Source organism: Dipodomys merriami, unplaced genomic scaffold (genome assembly GCF_024711535.1).
Source record: "Dipodomys merriami isolate MVZ:Mamm:240054 unplaced genomic scaffold, mDipMer1.0.p SCAF_51, whole genome shotgun sequence".
In the NCBI taxonomy this organism is placed as follows: Eukaryota; Metazoa; Chordata; class Mammalia; order Rodentia; family Heteromyidae; genus Dipodomys; species Dipodomys merriami.
Genome location: NW_027206080.1, coordinates 8,909,268 through 8,929,325, shown reverse-complemented (window position 1 = coordinate 8,929,325; position 20,058 = coordinate 8,909,268). Strand labels below are relative to the sequence as shown.

Genomic DNA, 20,058 nt, shown 5'->3' with positions numbered 1-20,058 from the left:
AAATTAAAACAAGTATATTTGGAAAAGCCTTAATTTTTAAGTAAACTTAAAGATTAATTTTTTCGTCTGAAAGTCAACTTGGTAATGTAAGTAAGCTTATTAGAAGGTTGTGTGGTGAAGTTGTCTGGCATGGTGGTCTTGGAAGTTCTGTTCTTTCTGTAGGTTGTAACTTTCCTTGTTAGCTTTTTGAACAGAAATAGGAAAAAGTGCAGAAAAGTTCTCTAGAAAAACTTGTGGTGTTTGAGATTAGCTCATTAGGTAGCACTGTTTATCACTAGTTCCTAGTAGGCTTTTCCTCAGTGTTTGCCTGATGCTTTCACTGGGAATATATGATATAGAACATGACACAACTCCTTATAGAATGAATGAGCATTGAGAAAGATGTATTTTCTATTTCATCTAGCCATTACCATGATTTCACACTTCAAAGTATATTTTATATTTGTGTACACAAGCAATCTTGCTTTTTTCTTTTTTTGTTTTGTCGGTTGTGGGGTTTGAACTCGGGGCGTGAGTGTGGTTGCTTACATTTGCTCAAGGCTAGCGCTCTATCATTTTTAGCCACAAGTGGGTAGCTAATTGGAGAAAAAGAGTTTCATAGATTTTCCTTCTCAGGCTGGCTTTGAACCGCAATCTTACATTTTAGCTGCCTGAGTAGCTAGGATTATAGGCATGAGTCACCTGTGCCTGGCCAATCCTACTTTTATAGCCAGTGTTTTCATTATGGTCATTTAAAGTTCATTGCTCTTGAAGTTCAGAGTTTCTGACTACTGCTGGACCTTAGTAATATTTGGAAATCTTAATATAGTTCTCTGGCCACCTGTTTGCCTAATTCTTCACAAGAGCTGTTTTAAGCCTTTTCCTTTTTCTTTATTTTGCTGGTTCACTTACTTTCTCCTGTCCCTTAGCAGTGTAATACATTTTGAGACAAGGATGAGGTCCTCATTGTTGGAACCCCATATATTTACACAAATGTAGATTTGGAGTTTGTTTTTATCTTTGGCTGTGAGATGGGACTTGAAGACAACAAATGGATGGATCTTGTTTTCTGATCCAATCTGCAGTTCTTTTTCTTTCTTTCTTTTTTTTTTGTTGGTCATGGGGCTTGAACTCTGGGCTTGGGTGCTGCTTCAGCTCTTCAGCTCAAGGCTAGCACTCTACCACTTGAGCCACAGCGCCACTTCCGGTTTTCTGGTGGTTTATTGGAGGTAATAGTATCATGGACTTTCCTGTCTGGGCTGGCTTTGAACTGTGATCTTCAGGTCTTAGTCTTCTCTTAGTAGTTAGGATTACAGGTGTGAGCCACTGGTGCCTGGCCAGGCTTGCTTTCTTGTTTTAACAATTCTGATATGTAAGTAAGGTATCATATTGTTATTTTGATTCACATTTCTCTAATGATTGTCAATATGGACCGTCTTTTTTTTTTTTGGTGTGAGGGATTGAATCCAAAGCCCTGTTGATGCTGAGCATATGCTTTACCATTGAGTTACATTCATCTTGATATGTATGCGTATCTGTGAGATTTGCCATTTTGTCAGGTTTGCAAATATTTTCTCCTAGTGTGTGGCTTGTCCTTCCATCCTTTTAGTTAAAGTCTCTTGCAGAGAAAGTTTTTATTTTAGTTTTTGTTTATTTGTTTATTTATTGCCAGTCCTGGGGCTTGAACTCAGGCTGGGCACTGTCCCTGAGCTTCTTTTACTCCAGACTAGCACTCTACCACTTGAGCTACAGTGCCACTCTGGCTTTTTGTGTGTATGTGGTACTGAGGAATTGAACCCAGGGCTTCATGAATACAAGGCAAGCACTCCACCACTATGCCACATTCCCAGCCCAAGTTTTTTTATTTTGATGAATTTATATTTATCAATTTTTCATTTATAGATTATGCTTTTAAGTTTTAAAAGTCACCGCATAGACATTTTAGGCTTCCTAGAGAAACGGAACCAGTAAATTCATACATGTGTATATACATCCATAGAACTATTTTAAGAATTTGGTTCTTGTAATTATAGAGACTTGCAAATTTAGAATCTCTTGAGTGGACTGTCAGGCTAGATGCACCGGGAAAGTGATGCAGAACTTCAACGTTTGAAGACTGATGGTAAAATTTTCTTTTGTTTGGGGAGGAAGTGTGAAGGTCATTCTTACTCAATTCAGATCTTCACCTGATTGGATGAGGGCCTCTGCAGTATGTAAAGTCCACTTTTAAAAATGTTGATCTCTTCTAAAAGCATCTTCATGGAAATATTCAGGATTACATAATCAATTATCTGGGTGTTTTGGGCCCTCCAAATTGACAGATAATCAAGATGTAGTGGCAAAAGCCAGTAATCCCAGTACTCCTGAGTGGAGACCTGTGGATTGATAAGGACAGCTTGGGCTACCTAGCAGGTTTGAAATTAGCCTGGCACTTAGGGAGACCTTGTCATAAACAGAAATGCTCCAACCAAATTGACCCATAAAATTAACCATTACTTAAGCCCAAGATCTTGAGTGTTTCCTTTAGTAATTTTTCACTTTAACAGTTTATAGTTTCAATATTTAAATTTGTGATGTTTCTATTTTTAATTTTGTACACAGTTTGAGACTTAAATCACGGTCTTTCTGTTTATGGTTACCATAGTTATCAAAGTACAATTGGTTGAAAAGTCTGTCTTTCCTTTAATAAGTTGTTCTTTACACATTTTTGAAAAATCAAGAGTGAGCATATTTCTGTTTTTAATACTATGTACCCTTTCTCTGTCCCAAAGCTATACAATAACTTGAAATTAGTTAAACTGATTTTTTTTTTTCTTTGGTCAGTCATGGGGCTTGAACTCTGGGCCTGGGCGCTGTCCCTCAGCTCTTCAGCTCAAGGTGAGCGCTCTACCACTTGAGCTACAGCGCCACTTCCAGTTTTCTAATGGTTTATTGGAGATAGAAGTCTCACAGTCTTTCCTGCCCAGGCTGGCTTTGAACCGCAATCCTCAGATCTCAGCCTCCTGAGTAGCTAGGATTACAGGCGTGAGCCACCAGTGCCTGGCTAAATCGATTTGTTTTATTCCACTTGCTCTTTTTAATAGTTGCAATAGGCAGACTTATGTCTATCAAAGATACTAGTTTCTAATCTCTGAAACCTGTAAATGCTACCTCATTTGGAAAAGGAGACTTTGAAAATGTGAGTAAGGATTTTAAGGTGAGGAAAGATTATTTAGCGTCTTATAAGTAATCATAAATGTCCTTTTTTTTTTTTTTGTTGGTCGTGGGGCTTGAACTCTGGGCCTGAGTGCTGTACCTGCACTCTTCAGCTCAAGGTGAACGCTACCGCTTGAGCCACAGTGCCACTTCTGGTTTTATGTCCTTTATGTCCTTCTGGTTTAAATGTCCTTTTAAGAGAGGCAAAGGAGAGGGCACCACATAAACAGAAGATAAAAAGATGAAGCAGAGAAATATTTGACAATGCTAGCCTTGAAGATAAATGTTTTATAGCTGTAAGTCATAAGACTTGCATACCTGAAGCTGAAAGAGGCAAAGAATATGCTCCTGGAGTATCCTGTGTGTGTGTGTGTGTGTGTGTGTGTGTGTGTGTGTGTGTGTGTGTGTGTGTGTGTGTGTGTGTGTGTGTGTGTGTGTGTGTGTGTGTGTGTGTGTGTGTGTGTGTGTGTTATAAATTAAATAGAATATAACATTTTTTTTCTTGTCTTTAGTTTGAAATGCACACATTTTTCAATTCTGAATAAGAGTGTTATAAACGTTCATCATCTATCTGGCTGCCTATGTATCTAGTGTGTGCCTGTCCTGGGGCTTGAACTCAGGACCCCAGGTGCTGTCCCTGAGGTTATTGTTTTTGTTTTTATTTATTTATTTATTTATTTTTTTTGTCTGGTAGTGGGGCCTGAACTCTGGGCCTAGGCGCTGTCCCTCAGCTCTTCAGCTCAAGGCTAGTGCTCTACCACTTGAGCCACAGCGCCACTTCCAGCTTTTTTCTTTTTGCTTATGTGGTGTTGAGGAGTCGAACCTGGGCCTCATATATGCAAAGCAAGCGCTCTACCATTGAGCCACCTTCCCAGCCCTTATTTTTTATTTTTTGATCAAGATTAGTTCTACAACTTGAGCCACAGTTCCTTTTGAGTGGTTAATCAGACTTGCCTGTCCTGGCCGGCTTCCCTTCAACCCAGTGATCCTTAGATGTCAGCCTTCTGAGTAGCTAGGATTATAGGCGTGAGCCATTGGTGCTGGGCAAACACTCATTCTTTTGTGGGGAAATAAATTTTAGATCAGTTGTCCATTTGTTCCTTTCTAGCCTTACCATATTGATGATAATATTTCAAATTCCTTGTCTGGTAATCCCAACATCTCATTTATATCTGAATTTGATTCTGTTATATCTGACTTTGCTTATGGACTGTGTTTTCTTACCTTTTGGAATGCCTTGTAAATTTTTTGAAAGCAAGAAGTGTTGAATCAAGCAATAGGAACTGATAAAGGCCTGTAGTGTTTGTTAGGTATTAGCTTAATCTGGCTAGCTATTGGACAGTTTAATGTTTACTGTAGTTCTACATACCTGAGGCTTTGAATTCTCAAGTATCCATGCTTTTGTGTCCATTGTTTCTCAACTTTCTCTGAGAGCTACTTATTATGCATCTTGCAGATCTTTTCTTTATGATCCACTATGACTATATTGAAGCCCTGTTTGTGTGGCAATAAAGTCTATATTTGGATGGAGAAGAGGGGTGTAGTACATTCTGTAATCCTGTGATTAAATCTTAGTCTTGTAGGGTTTAGCTATTACTGTTTTGAGAACTTCTGCAGTGTCTCTTAGCTAGCTTTCCTTCAGGTGAGACCCAAGTCTGAGAAATGCCCTTTTTCTACCTTAGATAAGCTTTCCTTAGGTCTTGTACCCTAGTTGAACAGGTTTTTTTTTGTTTTTTGTTTTTTGTTTTTGTTATGTGAACTACTTGGGCTTTTTACACTTGGCTCAGTTTTCTTTACTATGTCAGAGCCATGGGTGTTTCTTTTTTGTCTCTCTACTGAAAGAACTTTAGTGGTGTTTCTGGAAGCAGAAATTAATGGAAGTATAGGGTCTTGCTTAAGACGATGGCTCCCAGATGTTAGTCATTACCATGCTAGTCCCTATTCAGCCTCCAACAACTCATTAAAATGATTACTGAAGTGTTCCTGTCAGTTTATAACTTCAGCAGTTTCTGTTCCAGGTGACTAGATCTCTTCAGTCTGGATTGGCCCCTTCCCAGATTTTGGGGTAGTGGTTTCTTCTTAAACAGATAGGCTTCAGAAATCCTTGATTTTCAGTTTGTTCAGTTTTTGTCTTAATTTTAGCATAGGAATAATCACTTCTGAATTAAGTTGATTGCAGTAGAGACACCTGTGTATGAGTGTGAGAGAGAGAGAGAGAGAATTCTGGCTTGAACTCAAGGCCTTCAGCTTTGCACATAATTAATGCTCTTCTAGGTCTGGCTTCTTTTTCCTGATTAACTGGAGACAAGAGTCTTGAAGATTTGTCTGCTCAGGCTGACTTCAAATCCCAGGGCTTGAACTCAGGGCCTGGGTGCTGTCCCTGAGTTTTTTTGCTTAAGGCTAGCATAGCAGTCCGCCACTTGAGCCATCATGCCACTTCTGTTAGTCAGTTGGAGATAAGAGTGTCTTGGATTTTCCTGCCTAGGCTGGCTTCAAATTGTAATCCTCAGATCTCAGCCTACTCTGTAGCTAGGATTACAGGTGTGAGCCACCGCAAGTATCTTGTTTAGTTTCCACTCGTTTGGAGATTTTCTGTGTATGTTTTCATTATTCACTTCTAGTTGGATTACATTGTGGTTGGAGAACAATGTCTGATTTAATTTAAAAAAATGTTATTTGTTTAATGACCAGGACTTGATCTCTTTGTTAAATTTTTTTTTTTGTTTGCTTGTTTGGGGCATGAACTCTGGGTCTGAGTACTGTCCCTCAGCTCTTCAGCTCATGGCTAGTGCTCTATCACTTGAGCCATAGCACCACTTCCAGCTTTTTCTGCTCTTATATGGTACTAAGGAATCGAACTCAGGGCCTCATGCATGCAAGGCAAGCACGCTACCACTGAGCCATCTTCCCAGCCTTTGTTCATGTTTTATAGATACTAAAGATGTTTATTATGCTGTTGTTGGGAAGTATGATTAATAATTTCAATAAGATCATCTGGTTGATGGTGTTATTTTATAGCTTTATTCTTTGCTTTTGCTGTGTGTGGTACTAGGTAACTCAGGCCTTGCAGGTGCTTTAACCCTTGAGACCCCCCCCCCCCCCCCCCCCCCCCCCCCCGCCCCAGCCCTTTAGGCCTTTGTTATGTTTTTGTATTAGGGCCTTAGATGTATGCCTGGACTGACCTGGAATTTTGATCCTCCTAATCTCAGCCTTCCACTGCAGTGACAAGTATATATCAGTGTCCAACTCTTGGTTGAGATTGGGGTTTCTTATTTATGCCTGGCTGGTTTTGAACTGTGGTCCTCTTGATCTCTGCCTCCTGTCTAGCTAGGATTATAAATAATGAGTCATCAGTAACTAAATGTTCTTTACTTTTTATTTATTTTTTGGTGATACTGGGATTTGAGCTAGGGACCTAGGCCTCACAACTTGCTAGTCAGGTACTCACCACTTAACCATCCCCAGCTCTTTCGTTTTTATCTTTAGTCTAATTTCTCTCTGTTGTTGAGATGGGATAATCTCAGTTAAAAGTTCCAATGTGTGGATTCTTTCCACAGTGTACTCCACAATGACCTGTTGTTCTCTTCTCTTGTTTTCATGTTATGCCCCCTTTTCTAATCCTTTTGCTTAGATTACACAGTAGACTTGAAGGGCTATGTTGGTCTATGCCTGTTGGTTTCTACTTTGCCAGATCTGAAGCCAATACATGAAGCCAAATTCACAAAACTCCTTACCGTGTCATTCGTTGGATCCTAAAGTCTCCATTGGTCCTGCCTACTTTGTACTTTTTAGGGAGTTCCTATTTGTTTCATATATTAAAGCTAGGTTTAAATTTGTATTTAGTGAGGGAATTAGGAAGAAGTACCATCAGTTTTTTCTCCTTGGAATTGTGTTTTTAAATAATTTTTATGCTATTTTAATCTCTTAACAAGTTTTTTTTTTTCTTTTTTTTTGGTCGGTTGTGGGGCTTGAACTCTGGGCCTGGGCACTGTCCCTGAGCTCTTCAGCTGAAGGCTAGTGGTGTACCACTTGAGCCACAGCGCCACTTCAGGTTTTCTGAGTGGTTTATGGCAGATAAGAGTCTCACAGACTTTCCTGCCTGGACTGGCTTTGAGCCACGATCCTCAGATCTCAGCCTCCTGAGTAGCTAGGATTACAGGTGTGAGCCACCGGTGCCCAGCTTCAGTGGTTTTTCTTGAGAAACTGACTAGCTAAATTGTCATGTTACTGACTTTTTATGTTTCTTACCCAGAATGCATTATACTACCCCCTTAGCTTTTGAAAAAAATATTTCTAAAATTAGTGATGGAAAGTGTGTTAAGTGGGTTAAATCTTTCAAAAATAAGTGAAATAGCTGGGCGCTGGTGGCTCACACCTATAATCCTAGCTACTTAGGAGGCTGAGATCTGAGGAGTGCAGTTCAAAGCCAGCCCTGGCAGGAAATTCCTCTGAGACTCTTATCTCCAATTAACCACCAGAAAATTGGAAGTGGTGCTGTGGTTCAAGGGGTAGAGCGCTCACCTTGAGCTGAAGAGCTCAGAGACAGTGCCCAGGCCAAGATTCAAGCCCTATGACCAACAACAATAACAAGTGAACTATTGATAACCAGAATGGACACTTAAGTTAAATAACTAAAAAGAATGCCCAGTATAAGAACAGATACATATGAAATTGAAGATATTGTAGTCAGCCTTTGATGTCTGCCTGTATATGTAGTAATATGTACATAATTAAAATCTGCAGATGAAATAATAAGATCATAGTTTTTTTTTTCACTTTCTTTTTAATGTTGCATTGTTCTTCAACTGAATGTGTCAGTATAAATGTGGATTGATGGTCATTTAATTCCATTCCCTTATTTTTATTTATTTATTTATTTATTTATTTTTGGGTCCGGTCATGGGGCCTGAACTCTGGGCCTGGGCGCTGTCCCTCAGCTCTTCAGCTCAAGGCTAGCGCTCTACCACTTGAGCCACAGTGTCACTTCCGGCTTTTTTCTTTTTTGCTTATGTGGTGCTGAGGAATCGAACCCAGGGCCTCAGGCATGCAAGGCAAGCGCTCTACCACTGAGCCACCTTCCCAGCCCTCCATTCCCTTATTACTTCTCCATTATTATCCTTTGCTTTGAGCATAGAAAATACTTCTGTGGAATAAGACTCCTAATAATCTACAAAAGTGATTATCATTTTTATTTAATGAGGTATTTGTTGTATTAAAATTGAATTTTATTTCAGTAGTGTTTTAATTAGTGAGAGTAACAAAATCAATATGTTTTTGTTATTGTTAGTTTGACTGCTTTGGGTTTATGTATCACCCTAAACTTACTGTAAGTAAAAAGAGACATATTTATGCAAACTTAAATTTTTCTAGAGTTCTTATGCTTTCCTTTTTTTGTATTTTTCTCCTTTGAATAGCATCTGAGAGGTTTCATGTTCTGTTTCTATTTCCTGGAGTTGTTATCTTTCAAATCTTCTAAACAAGAGAAAACACTGTTCTTAGGTTTGGGGATGTATATGCGTGTGTATGAGTGTGTGTAAAGTCACAGGACTTTGGAATTGCATGAAAATTGTGAGCCCTTTTCTCAAGATATGCACATTTACGTGTGCTTTACTATAATTTTAAAGTGTCCAGAAATCAAAATTGTTTTGAAGGTCTGGGCAAATAATTATGGAGTAAAAATATTAAAAAACTTCCAGGAGAGTTCAGACATAAACTAGTATACAGAAGAAAAATTGAGAGGAGTTAGACTATTATGATGTTAAATTTGCACCAAACTTGAAGGTAAAATTGAGCCTATTTATTCCTAATGATCTTACAAAGGCCATATAGCTTCCACTCACCAGGTAAATCTGGTTACAGTGACAGATGGGAGTCTTTCTTAAAAAACTGATAATTATGAAGTAAATACTTTAGGCAGTTTCCTTCTGGGGTAGAGAACCTTCTTATTTATCATAGATCTGTTCATCTGACTCCTTCCTTCCTAATAGTTGCTTGGTTTTTTACTTTTATGAGGATCTAGTAAAAAACCTGGACTATTGGTCCAAGAGAATGTCTGTAGTGTGCATTCATGCATACAAATTCATTGACCTACAGTCCATGTGAAAGTCCTCTATGTTCCCCTCTCTTATACCTGTTCCAAATCAGGTCACAAATAACTGTTGACCTTTTTCTCACCTCTTCCTTTTCTAATATAATCTGGTCTTTTTTTTTTTTCTTTTTTTGTAAATTCTACATGTCTCTTCGCTTTGTGTCTTAGACACTCTATTTTATTTTGCATTTATTTGCGTCTTGTTTTTTCTTCTTTCTTTGTCAGAACGGTGAGATGTAATTCCAGAAACCCAACTGTGACTAGTTTAGATGAAAGAGAATTTACTGTCTTCTGAAACAAAATTACAAGCTGGGTTTATTCATCAGGCTTTAGAGGCCATTGTAGCTAGGGTTTGTTTACTGTTCGTTTACTGTCCTCAGACTTTTTATTTCTCGGTTCTCTTTCTGTGGTCTTGTCACTCAGTTTTTTTTTGATAAATTTCTGGTCTTTTTTTTTTTTTTTTGGATGAATTGCTGGTAATTGCCAGAGGCATACCTTAGTTTTTCTTTTTCTTTTTTCTTTTTTTTTTTGGGTCCGGTCATGGGGCCTGAACTCTGGGCCTGGGAGTTGTCCCTCAGCACTTTAGCTCAAGGCTAGTGCTCTACCACTTGAGCCACAGTGCCACTTCAGGCCTTTTTCTTTTTGCTTATGTGGTGCTGAGGAATCGAATCCAGGGCCTCATGCAGGCAAGGCAAGCGCTCTACCACTGAGCCACCTTCCCAAACCTAGTTTTTCTGTTTGGTTATAATTGAGGAGAGAAGTTTTATTTACTTGCCTAGGCTTGGATTGGGATGTGCTTACAGTAAAGGCTAGAGACTTGATTGTACCTCATCCAAATGGCATAGTTAGAATTTGAGGAGAAAGAATCCCCCTAAAGAAGTGATATGTATGTTCTCAGAATAAGGGAGAGATGCCAAATAAACAACATTGTCTTCTCTATCCTCTTTCTTTTTTTTAATTGTGAAAATATAGAGAGGTTACAATTACATGGGCAAGGAAATGAGTACATTTCTTATTAAGCATTATTGCCTCCTCCTTTGTTTCCCCTTCCCATCCCTTCCTATCCCCTGACCAAAGTTGTAAAGTTCATTTTTCGACATAATGTCTTGTACATCTCATTGTTGCAATGGGTCCACCTGTATCCCTATTTAAACAATTTTTTCCCTTCCCCTCCATAAGTTATACCAATATCAAATACAGTGAAAACAGGGGTTATACCATGGGGGAGGGACATACAAAGCAACAAGGAAATCGTCTTATAAATATGTTAGAAATAATCGCAAGAAAGAAAAACATTGGAGTCCTTGTCTTGGGGTTCATTTCGCCTAACATCAACTTATCTGACCGTTTCTGCTTGTCTCAGCCATATACTAATTATTGCAAATAAGGGAAACCATGGGACCTATGTTTCTTTGGGCCTGGCTTACTTCACTTAATATAATTTTTTTCCAAGTCTTTCCATTTCCTAACAAATGGGTCAATGTCATTCTTTCTGATGGAGGTGTAGAATTCCATTGTGTGTATATACATTTTCTTGATCCATTTGTCTACTGAGGGGCATCTGGTTGGTTCCATTCTATATCCTCTTTCTGATGGAAAGAAAGATCTTCCCATATCATACCCATTCTATACCAGGTTGTTAACATCAAGTGTTGTTAAGGCTAGGGTGTGCAGGGAAGGTTAGAATTCCTAAGCTTATTTTGCTTCCCCATAGGAAGTTTGAAAGTACAGGGCTTCTGTATTCTATAAAATAGGAAAAACAAATACCATCTGAATGAGTTTGTGTAAGTTTTTAACTCTTCAAATTGTAAAGTCCAATGATACTATCCTATGTATCTCTATAGTACCACTATACTTTTGACAACCAATAATGTAGTACATCATCTATGAATAAAGAAACTTGTGTTAAAAAACCCAGAAACCTTAATAAGAGATGTCCTATTGAAGGGTGTATGGGGAAAAAATGCCCAGATACTTGGCCCAGCTTTATTCTGAAAGTGTCTTTAAAGGTAACTCTTAAGCCAGGCATTGGTGGCTTATCCTTGTAATCCTAGCTATTCAGGAGGCTAAGATCTGAGAATTGCAGTTTGAAGCCACCCTGGGCAGGAAAGCCCATGAGACTCTTATCTCCAATAAACTACTCAGAAAAAGCCAGGGGCTAGGAAGGTGGCTCAGTGGTAGAGCGCTTGCCTCGCATACGTGAAGCCCTGGGTTCGATTCCTTAGCAAAAAAAGCTGGAAGTGGCACTGTGGCCCAAGTGGTATGGCGCTCCTTGAGCTGAAGGACAGCGCCCAGGCCCAGACCAAAAAAAAAGAAAAAGAAAAAGCCAGAAGTGGCAGTGTGGCTCAAGTGGAAGAGCACTAGCCTTGAGCACAAAGAGGCTCAAGGATGGCACCCATGCACGGAGTTCAAAGCACAAGGACTAGGTACCCCTGCCCCCCCCAAAGATATCTCTTAGATGAGATTAACCTAAAAGTCAGTGGATTTTGAATGAATCATTAACTTTTATAGGGTGGATGATCTCATCTAGTTAATTGAAAGATGTGATAGAACAAAGGCTGATATGCTGAGCAGGAAGAAATTCTGCTAACCCACCACTTTTGGATTCAAATGACAATTCTTCCATGGAACTCATCCCACTGGTAACCCTCAGATCTTGGTCTGCCATGCTTTCACAATCATGAGAGGCAATTCCTTGAAATATATCTCTCCCTCAATCCCTCTTTTTTTTCTTCTTGAATATACTCACACACATATACACACATGTATGCATGCTTGTATGTATAGTATATGTATGTACACACACATCTTGTTGGATTTGTTACTCTGGAAGTACTTGACCTCTATACACAGTATAGTGCTTGAATACTCTAGACAGTTCATCACTGTAGATACTCTGAGGAAAGCTTGTAGTTCATATATAAAATTTTTTAGGGAACTTATGTTCTTGGCTTACATTATATGCTTGTTTATGGTCAGTTACTCTGGCAGGTAGATTGAAGCACTCAGATATTGAATTTGTGCCAGCACCTTAGCTTAGGGTATATGCAGGGAATTATGATTGGCAAGATTGGAATCATATCAGTCTGCCTAGAGCAGACACCAAAGGAAGGATACTAGAATAAAAATTGAATTCTGAGTCAGGGTAAATAATAGTGCTTATGTAGCATAGTTACCTGCTGTATACAGGGATGTACTTCTCTTTTGGAATATTCTTTATACCTCAGAAGTCTTGGATTAGGATTCTGATAGGCTGGAATATTCATGTACTTAATCTATAATTAACAAAATTGAGATTTCTATTTAAGAATAAATTCACGTTTAGTGGACTTTGACAAAGCAAAAATTTTTCCTTGTGTAAATACACATGTGCAGACACATGCTTATGTTATTGTAGTAAAGTAGCAGTGGAAAAATGGTTTAAAACATGGGTTATACTCTTAATAGAGGCATTAAAAGTGTGTACATTAAAAATGTTCTGTGTTTTCACCCTGAGTAAGAATTTTCCAATGTAGGTGACATATCAACAAAAACAACAGATGTGGAAACATTTTTGCATTTTTGTTGAGAAAAATCTCATTTGTATGCATAGAAGATCTTTAGCAATTCCTTCAGTAAATGCCAGACAGATGGTTTAAACTCATAATGACTACTCAGTTTTATCACAACAATTATTTTGAAACCTAGTATACATAATACTTAAGATCTGATTTTTGAAAGTAATGAATGTCACTTGAGACACATTAAAGAAGTATATGACTAGGCTTCTAAATCAGATAAATAGATGTCACAAACCTTTTGTATAAAAGATAATTTGAAGCTAGGCCCTGGTGCCTCAAACCTGTAATCCTGGCTACTCAGGAGGCTGAGATCTGAGGATCTCTGTTCTAAACCAGCCCAGGCAGGAAAGTCCATGAGACTCTTATCTCCAATTAGTCATATAAAAAGCTGAAAGTGGTGCTGTGGCTGAAGTGGGAGAGCACTAGCCTTGAGCAAAAGGAGCCCAGGAACTGGCCCAGGTCCAGAGTTTGAGCCCCATGATCAGCAAAAACAAAAGAGAGAGAGAGAGAGAAAGAGAGAGAGAGAGAGAGAGAGAGAGAAAAGAGAGATAAAACTTGAGTGTGTGTATGTCTGTGTGTCTGTTTTGTTGCTAGTACTGGGGCCTAAACTCAGATCTTGAGTGCTGTTCCTGGATTCAATCTCCAACACTACCTCCCCTCTTCCCCCTCTCCCCCCATATATGTGTGTGTGCATATATATATATATATATATGTATATACATATATATGTTTATATATATGACTGGAACAAAAAAAGAATGGTTTTTTGATGACATGGTCTATATTTTTGTTAGGGGAAAGTAGTATTAGATTGGAACCTTTCAAGTCTAATCTCCCTTCATGTCATAGGCTTTTTGTAAATATTAGTAATTTAAAGTTGACAGTTTAACTTTTCCTAAAATATTTTAGAATTTGATAACATACCTTTAAAATACATTAAAATACATTTACCCAAAGAACTCATTTTTATAGTTACAGAAGCAACTGGTAGATGAATTCTTAGGAAAGTCCATAAGACTCTTATCTCCAAGTAACCAAAAAAGAAAAAGAGCTGGAACTGTAGCTGTGGCTTAGTTGGGAGAATGCTATCTATGAGCAAAAAAGCTCAAGGCCAGTGTCTAGGTTCTGAGTTCAAGCCACAGAATCAGCATTAAAAAAAATCTATTAGTTAATATAGTAACCTTTTAATCACAAATAATTTTACTTTTTTTGGTTTAAGTATATATGTAGTAATACTGTGGGCTAATTCAACTTTTAGAGATTTTTATGGGTTATGAATGGCTGATACTTAAATTATCTTGTATGAAGTCACATTACCTCAAGGAAAGCACATTGTAAAAAATACTCAATTTCAGAATGTGAAAATGCAAAATTAGAATGACAAGAATTGAAAGACAAGGATGGAAAGAGGAAGAAAAGATTTCCTGTAGTTTTTGGTCAGACTATTTAAAATATTTTAAATAGTGCTGAAGTTGGAAAATGAGAAGCTTAAGAAAAACCTGACTATTCTTGATTCTTCTTCTAGAATAATGTGCAGTGTAGGAGATGCTTTAATTAATGGTAGAATTATTTTTTAATACTTTGACATAAGATGAATTGATACTATTTCTCCCCTTATATCTGTTTAGCTTGTTGAATTAAACTTTGAAGCAAATTTGGGCAAGAGATTAATTGTAAATCTTTAGGGAATAAATATTTTTTTCCTTTTTCGTTACTGTCTTGAAACAAAGATGACATTTATGTAGTGCCTATGCTTATTTGACACAAAGGTGATTTATATACAAAAATAGTGTATATTTACGGAGTACCATATATTTTCATGCATATATAAATTGCCTAATGTTCCAATCAGAATAATCTATTGAAGTATCATTTCTTTCTAATGAAAATATTTCAATCCTTTCCTCTAGCCTTTAAAAATATACATTATTGTTATGTATTGACACCCTAGTATGCACTGGAACACAAAGTTATTTCTCCCATCTTGTTTTAATTTAGTACCTATCAATAAACCTTTCCTCATTTTTGCTTGTAACTTACTGATGCCAGCCTCTTATAATGGTCATTTTACTTTCAACTTTTTTTTTTCTGCTGGTCCTGGGGCTTGAACTCCATCGTCCTAGTTCTGTCCGTGAGCTTTTTTGCTCCAGGCTAGTGCTCTACTACTTGAGCCACAGCTCCACTTCCAGTTTTTTTTGTGTGTGTGTGATTAGTTGGAGATCATCAACTACCTTTATGAGAATAGTCTACCTTTGTTTAAAGAACAGTTGGAAAAGAAGATAGAGAAAGAAGGCACCAAAATTCCAACTCCCTCAACACCCAAGCAGGATTTCCTATTTAAAGATAGCTTCTATTGTGAAGAAGATAGTGAGGGAGAAGACATGTAGGAGCACAGTTAACCAGAGACACTCAAATGTGCATCCTCAGGGTGGCAAGTTCAAGGATGTGGATCTGCTCTTCCCTCACTCAGTATCTGTTGTGCTCTCTGCCTTGTGTGTATTTCCTCATCCCAAGCAGAACATTGGCCTCTGATCTGCATCTCATAGAAATTGTCCACTCTGAGCAAGTCACTGAATGATATTTTCAGTTACATTAATTACAAAATAAAATGAAAAAAAAAAGTCTCAGGGATTTTCCTGCCTGTGCTAGCTTCATGATCCTTAGATCTCAGATTACAGGCCTCAGCTGGGGGCTTTCAGCTTCTTTAAAAGATTATATATGACAGTGAAATCATGTGATTTCTCCTTTTCCGGCTAGTTATTTCACTTAACCTAATGTCGTACATGTTTTTCTATGTTTGCAAATGACAAGATTTCCTTTTATAGATAAATAGCATTCCACCATGTACTACATATACCATGTTTTACTTATCCATTTTATCAATTGATGCACATCTTGATTGGCTTTATATGTTTGCTCTTGTGACTAACATGAAACATGGGAGTACAGATGTTACTTTAGCCTAGTGATTTCATTTCCTTTGAATATGTACTCAGGAATCAGATTGCTAGACCATATGGTGGTGCTTTTTGAAGTTTTCTTACGAATTCCCATGCTGCTTGTACTAATTTACATTCTTATTGACAGTGTGTTTTCTTTATTCCATGTACTTGCCAGTATTTACACTTAGAAATACTGAAGAACCATGAGTATTAATCTTGACAATCATCTGCCTCCTCCTCCTCCTCAAAACTAGTACTTCTTAACAGGTACTTTTAATAAGTTGGATGATACCATTATAAATCAAGTAAAATATTTGTTAGGGGAACACATTTTTAGAGTGTTGTCTTTTACATATCAAAAAGTAGTTGGAGAGTCAAAAACATTTCAAGCAGGGACTTCCGATAGTGTAATGGGTATGTCAAGCATAATTTTCAGACCAAAAGGTAGAATATTTTTTCTGATGAGTTTGAATAATGAGGCTGTATTTCTGAGACAGCGGGAGAGAGAATATTTGAAATTGAACTGGCCTGGGTAATAGCCAGGTTCACAGACAGAATAGGACTGTTTAAACCATTTGAAATATTTATTTCCTATACTGTGCCAGACTTGTTTAAAAAAGAAGTTAGATGCCAAGTACCAGTGGCTCATACCTGTAATCTTAGCCATTCAGAAAGCTAAGATCTAGAGGATCACAGTTTGAAGTCAGCCCCGGCAAAAAAGCCCTTGAGACTTTCTCTCCAATTAAAATGTCTATCTGGATGTATGGCTCATGTGGTAGAGCAAGCAAGATGAGCAAGAGCTTAGGATTTCAAATGCCACATACCTACACAAAAAATAATGGAAAAGAAAAATTGGAATATTCATGCCAATTTACTAAAAGTTGGTGAACTGAAATTAACTAGAATAATGTAATGCTAATGTCTCAATAGTATTTCTCTAACTATAGGAAGAAAGGTATACGTGTGTGTGTGTGTGTGTGTGTGTGTGTGTGTGTGTGTGTGTGTGTGTGTGTGTGTGTGTGTGTGTGTGTGTGTGTGTGTGTGTGTGTGTGTGTGTGTGTGTGTGTGTGTGTGTGTGTGTGTGTGTGTGTGTGTGTGTTTATAGGGCTTGACCTCAGGGCTTAGGTGCTGTCCCTGAGCTCTTTCACTCAAAGCTAGTGCTCTACCACTTTGAGCCATAGCTCCACTTTTGGTTTTCTGGTGGTTAATTGGAGATAGGAATCTCACATACTTTCCTGCCCAGGCTGGCTTTGAACTGTGATCCTCAGATCTCAACTTCTTGAGTAGCTAGGATTACAGGCGTATGAATCACCAGCATCTGGCAACCAACCAGTTCTTACATATGAAGATACTTTATATTGTGGTAACAAAAGAAAATTTCAACACAGCTCTAAGAAATGATTACTAATACTTCTATTTGGTAGGGACAATATGAATGACTTAACAGTCTGGACTTTGGAATCAAACAGACCTGGTATGAATGTTGGTATAGCAACTTCCTCATGAAGGGTTTTGAAGTAGTTAATGTCTCAGAGTAAATGTTTAATAAGTATTAATTATTACTTATTGGTTTGCTCTTAAGAGTTGCAGTATGAAATTCTAGAATAGTAAAATATTTAAAAGTTGGGAATTCTGTGTAAAGGCTCAGAGCTTGTACCTATTATGTAGTTGCTTCATTGAAGACATGGAACAGAAGTTACGTTGAGTGATTTATGATATTTTTCATCATTAATTCTGTTCTGTTTATTCCATTTCTTTAAAGATTGCTTTGCCTTTTGCATATACATAATACATTTTATAATTTAAGGAAGTATAGCTGAAGATATGGCTCAAGTGGTAGAAAGGTAAAGTACTTGCTTAGCAAATTCAAAGTCCTGAGTTCAAACCCCAGTACTATCTTCTACCCACTCCATTTTAACAGTTTGATGCACACCTTTTCTAATCAGGAAATTGTGACTTTAAAATTATGTTAGTTAATTGCTAGATATTTTCCTTGCTGTATTTATTTTATTTTATTATTTATTTTTTATTGTGAAAATACTGTACAGAGGGGTTACAATTACATGGGCGAGATAATGAGTACATTTCTTATCAAGTATTGTAGCCTCCTCATTGTTTCCCCTTCCCATCCCTTCCCATCCTCCCCCTGTCCCCCCACCCAATCTTCCCTGCTCCCCCTCCCCCTCCCCCCTTTCCTTGCTGTATTTTAGAATGTTATTTTGAGGCACATTTTTAAGTACCTGTGTTATATGGGTTGTATTCATTGTATAATAAAAATTAGAGCTTGTATAGAAACATTTTTTCTTCTTGACTGTTTTGCCTGATGTATAATTTAAATGAGAGAATTTTTAATTTTCTTTTCTGTTATATTATTACTAGCTAGCTGACATTACAGTCCAGTGGGAAAGTGTGTGCTCTCTTGTTAAGTTCAAAGCTACAGATTTGAAGGTAAAGTAGAAATTGGCAAATGTCAGTATTTTTTACATACTATAGAGAACATTCTTTGCTTATGAATGTTGTTTGTTTTCTTGTTAAAATAGAATACGAGACTGAAAACTGAGCTAACCCAAACTTGTTCCTTCCTATGGGTGGTACTTTCTTCCATTAAAAGTAACCAGTCATCTTTATGACACTTTCATTATGTTTCATTCTAAAGAGAAACAGTATTTCTAAAGGAAATGCTGAGCAACAATCTGAGCTTAAATCTCTGCTCCAGATTTTCTCCTTTATCTGTTGCATTTCTCCTATGTATGTTTTTAATACTCTAAGAAGAGAAGCAAGTATGTTAAATAACTGATTTGGTAGCACAGGAAGCTAGTGTGCCTTTGAATAGGACAGTGAATCTTAGATGAGGAGTATGGGTTCATTTAACTTTTGGAAAGCTGTCTTTTGTATTTATGATTTTTCTTCCCCCAAAACAGGCTGAGGTGGTTTTTTTTTTTCTGATTTTTTTTTTCTTTTTCTTTTTGATGAGGAAGAGAGGTTTTGATGACCCTAAGGAAATTAAACACCTTGGAAAATAAACTGCCATTTTTACTAGTTCTGACTCTCTGTAAAGCTGGACTATATTTACCAAAAGCTTCAAATGTCTTCTGAACTTTGAAATATGAGTAGAATGTTCTACATTTCTCTCCTGGGGGATGAGGATATTTGAAAAAGTGGGAGACGGACTAAGTTAAATGACTTTTAAGCTTAGCTGCTGATTGACTTCCTTCCTCCTCTTTTTGGATTAATTGACTTCAGTATATGTATAAGATATTACAAAATAAAAAACAGGTTAGATTATTACTGTTTTCTTAAATTGGTGATCTTTAAGTTTAAAAGTAAAGTTTCTTTGAGGAGTTTCAAAAGAGAAAGCATTTGTACACCCATATTCATAGCACTGCTATTCATAAGCGCCAAAAGGAGGAAGCACTGTGTCTATTCAAGGACGAACAGACATATAATGTGGTATATGCCTATATTGGAATTAAATCACACAAGCTACAACATGGATGAATTTTGAGGACTTTATATTATCTGAAGTAATTTAGTCACAAAAGAACAAATAATACATGACTCCAATTTATAAGGTACCAAGACTAGTCAAATTTATAGAGACAGAATATGGAATGGAGGTTATCCAGGAGCTTGGGGAGGGACAGCAAGAGTTACTGTTTAATGGTTGTGGAGTTTCACTTTTGCTGAAGAAAGTCCTGGAAATGGACAAGAGTAATCATCAACAGAATGATGATGCCATTGAATTGTACAATTAAAAATGATTAAAATGATCAATTTTATGTGAGATGTATTTTACCACAACTTTAAAGGGAGAAGACAAGTGCTAGGATTATTTGTGTCTGGACAAGCCTGAGTTTATGGAACTTTAGGATGTACTACCTTATTAGAGAACTATTAAGCTTTTAACCAGTATTGTTACAGAATAGAATTCTATTCCATATCAACCATCCTACCTTTCCTGAACTCCAAACCTTTAGCAGTTTGGAGAACTTACTGACAGGAATTGCATTTTTGTGACTTACTATGAGTAAACTTACTATATATTTTGTTTAGAATGAGGCTATTGATGACCTTGAACCAGTCCTTCCTGTCTGCTCTAGGTTTTCAGGACCAACTTGGAAGTTTTGAGTATTGAGCTTCAATGGGAGCTGTCATAAGTGCTAAAAATTATCTCAGAATTATTACATGGATTTAATACTGATAGCCTTTCTCTTCCACAAATGTTTCTGCTTTTCTTTTTAATATCATTTCAAAATAAACATTCCTTGTAAAATAAATTAAAAATATAAGTAAA

General features: G+C 37.3%; 1 protein-coding gene across 3 annotated transcripts in view; it reads left to right on the top strand.

The window, feature by feature from the left end:
* Arhgap12 (Rho GTPase activating protein 12) overlaps positions 1 to 20,058 on the top strand; it is a 107,578-nt gene that overhangs the window by 23,369 nt on the left and 64,151 nt on the right. The gene's annotated exons all lie outside the window — the stretch shown is intronic.